Genomic DNA, 4,275 nt, shown 5'->3' on the forward strand with positions numbered 1-4,275 from the left:
TAGTATAGTCAAGTTTGCCAAAATAAAAGACCAGGAGAGAATTCTTAAAGCATCTAGGGAAAAGTGAAAAGTAACTTATAAAGGAGAGCAAATAAGTTTAAATGCTGATTTCTCAGCAGAAACTAAGCAGTAAGAAGACGATGGAAGGACCTATATAAAACACTCAAAGAGTATAACTTTCAACCAAGAATATTGTACCTAGCAAAACTGTTTGTTAAACACAACTAAGAGATCAACATAGTCTAGGAAAAGTAGAAACTAAGGGAGTTAACAATGTTGCAGGAAATACTGAAGGAAGTTCTTCTCTCAGAGATGCCACAGAAAAGAGAATGGATCAAAGTAACCAGCAACAACACCAAAAAAATAACCTAACAAAATGATACCAAGAAAACCTTCCCTCTCAATAATTGCATTGAATGTGAATAGTTTAAATGCACCAGTGAAGCGAAAAGGAGTAGCAGATTGGAGAAAAAAAAACCCCAAAAACAAAAAAACAAAAACCCTTCAATATAGAATCTACAAGCAAAACACTTAAAAAATAAGATGCATACAGACTTAAAGTCAAACGGTGGAAATAAATATACCAAATGGTAACCAGAAGAAAAAAAAAGGAATAGCAAGAGTAATCTCTGATAAAATAGATTTTGGTGTAAAAACTATCATAAAGGACAAGGAAAGACACTACATAATGCTTAAAGGGTCAATAGAACAAAATGACATAATCACAATTAATATCTATGTAACAAATGACAGATCTGCAAAATGTTAACAGAATTAAAACAAAAAGTAGACAACACCACTAAGGTAGTAGGAAACTTCAATACACTATTCTCAATTAAAGACAGAACTACCAGAAAGAAACTCAATAAAGAATTAAACTATACAATCAAACAACTCAGTCTCATAATATATAAAGGCTAATGTACAAAAAAGAAGATCAGTACACATTTTTCTCCAGTGTACAAGGAGCATTCTTCAGGATAGAACATAGAAATAATACAAACCATTTTCTCAGACCACAAAACTACAAAATTAGAAATCAATCACAAGAGGACAAAGGAGAGAAAAAAAACATACATAGGGAAGCTCAATAATGCTTTGCATGAACATGAGTAATAGAAGAAATATAGACATTTAAAAGTTTATTGAAACAAATAAAAATAAAACACAACTTACAGAACCCTGCTTGCTGAAACTGAGGAAGACCTGGAGCACTTGCTGCGAAGGGTCAAGGACTGCAGCCTTCAGTATGGATTGAGGCTCAATGTCAAGAAGACAAAGATTCTCACCACTGGGCCAACTGGCAGCATCAGGATGGATAGTGAAGAGACTGAGATTGTTAACAACTTTAGTTTGCTTGGCTCCACAGTCAACACTCTTGGCACCAGCAGCCAAGAAACCAAAAAAAAAAATGTATTGGGATGGGAAAGTCCGTTGTTAGGGACCTCTCCAGGGTACTGAAGAGCAATGGTGTCATCTGGAGACTAAGGTGCGTTTGATACAGGCCATGGTCTTTGCAATCATTTGTTGTGCATCAGAGAGTTGGACAAAGACTAGGGAGGATATAAGGAGAATTGACGCCTTTGAGCTGTGGTGCTGGAGAAGAGTATTGAATGCACCATGGACTGTCAAGAAAACAAACAGATTCATCCTAGAGAGGCTTAAACCAGACTACTCCTTGGAGGCAAGGATTGTGGGGCTTCATATGACATACTTTGGGCATGTTGTAAGGAAGGACAGGTCCTTGGAGAGGGACACCATGCTTGGGAGGGTGGAGGGATGGCATAGGAGGGGAAGATCCTCTATGAGGTGGATTGGTTCGGTGACTGGGGTGATCGGGATGGGTGTGTCAGAGGCAGTGCGATTGGCACAGGATAGAGCAAGGTTTGCGGCTGTTGTACATAGGGTCGCTATGAGTCTCAAGCAACTCGATGACATACGACAACAGCAACCACCGAAACATCTGGGATACAGTAAAATCAGTACTTAACAGTCAATGCATAGCTATAAGCAAATACATTAAAAGGGAAGAAAACATAATACATGATTATTTAACCTAACATCTTGAACAAGTAGACAAAGAACATAAAAAAGCCCCAACAATCTTTAAAAGAAAGGAAATTATAAAAATTAGGGCAAAAATTAATGTAATAGAAAACAAAAAAACAGTTGACACTATCAGCAATACCAGGAGTTGGTCCTTCGAAAGGGTCAATAAAATTGACAAAACACTAGCAAACCTAAGAAAAGAAAAGAAAGAAATTACACAAGATAATCTGAATAATGAGGAGAATTGTGGCATCAGGATTGGTGGAAGATCTATTAATAATCGGCGTTATGCATATGATACAGCCCTGCTTGCCAAAAGTGAGGAGGACCTCATGAACTTGCTGCACAGGGTCAAGGACTGTAGCCTTCAGTATGGACTGAGGCTCAATGTCAAGAAGACAAAGATTTTCACGACTGGACCAACTGGTAGCATCAGGATGGATGGCGAAGAGATTGAGATTGTTCACAGCTTCGGTTTGCTCGGTTCCACGGTGAACACTCTTGGCACCAGCAGCCAGGAAATAAAAAAAACAAAAGTATTGTGATGGGAAAGTCTGCTATTAAGGACCCCTCTAAAGTACTCAAGAACAGCGGTGTCTCTCTGGAGATTAAGGTGCGCCTGATACAGGCCATGATCTTTGCAGTCACTTGTTATGCATCAGTGAGTTGGACAATGACTAGGGAGGACAGAAAGAGATTTGATTCCTTTCAGCTGCGGTGCTGGAGAAGAGTATTAAATGTACCATGGACTGCCAAAAAAACAAACAGATTCATCCTGGAGAGAGTTAAACCAGGCTACTCCTTGGAGGCAAGGATTGTGGGGCTTCATCTGACATACTTTGGGCATGTTGCAAGGACGGACAGGTCCTTGGAGAGGGCCATGATGCTTGGGAGTGTCGAGGGATGGCACAAGAGGGGAAGACCCTCTATAAGATGGATTGATTCAGTGATTGGGGTAATCGGGATGGGTATGTCAGAGGCAGTGCAGTTGGCACAGGATAGAGCAGGGTTTAGGGCTGTTGTACTATGAGTCGCAAATGACTCGACGGCACATAACAACAACAACAACAATCAGAATAATAGACGAAGGGTCAAAGTCACAACAGAACCAACTGAAATAAAAAGGATAAAAAAAGAATATTAAGGAAAAATTACACTCAAACAAGTATGAAAACCTAGAGGAAACAGACAAATAATAAGAAATTCACAATGTACCCAAACTGATTGAAATAGATCATCTAAATAGACCCATTACAAAAGACGAAATTGAGTAAGTAATAAAACACCTTCTAACTAATAAATCCCTGAAGCAGATGCTTTTACTAGTGAATTTTCTTCAAACATTCAGAGAACAGCTGTCACCAATTCTGAATAAAATATTAAAAAAAATAGAAAAAGATAGAGTACTCCTAGATTCATTCTATAAAGTAAACATTCCTGCTAAAAAGTCAGATAAAGACACCAAAAAAATTACAAAATAATAGGCCAATATCTTTCATGAACATAGATTAAAAAGTCTTCAACAAATCCTGACCAATAGAACCCAGCAGTATATTAAGGAGAAAAAAAATCATCATGACCAAAAGGGATTCATCACAGGTATGTAAGGATATTTCAACATAATAAAAGTAATTAATGTAATTAATTACATCAACAAAGCAAAGAGAAGGACCTCATGATCCTGTTAATTGATGCAGACAGACCTTTGACAAAAAACTACAGTCCTTCCTGAATAAAACAATCAACAAATTATAAATATTGGAGAAATTCCTCAACATATGGAAAAGCATCTACACAAAACCAAGAAACAACATCCTTCTCAATGGAGAGAGACTAAAGACAGTCCTTTGAGAATAGGAACTAGACAAGGATGCCCACTATCATTGCCTATTCAATATTGTATTGAAAGTATCAGCAAAAGCAGTATGGCAAGAGAAAGGAAATAAGAGGAATACAAAGAGGAAGTAGACTATTACTATATGCAGTTGATATGACAGTGTATTAAGAAAACCCTAAAGATTCAGAGAGAAAAGTATTAGACACAATCTACCAATTCTGCAAAGTAGTGGGGTGTAAGATCAACATACAAAAATCAGTTGGATTTCTCTATAGTGGCAAAAAGAATATAGAAATGAAGCTATGAAAACCAAAACTAATTGTTGTTGCTGTTATGTGCCGTCGAGTTGTTTGCGACTCATAGAAACCCTATATACAACAGCCCTAAAC

Source organism: Elephantulus edwardii, unplaced genomic scaffold (assembly GCF_000299155.1).
Source record: "Elephantulus edwardii isolate Elephantulus edwardi_28Jun2011 unplaced genomic scaffold, EleEdw1.0 scaffold00034, whole genome shotgun sequence".
In the NCBI taxonomy this organism is placed as follows: domain Eukaryota; kingdom Metazoa; phylum Chordata; class Mammalia; order Macroscelidea; family Macroscelididae; genus Elephantulus; species Elephantulus edwardii.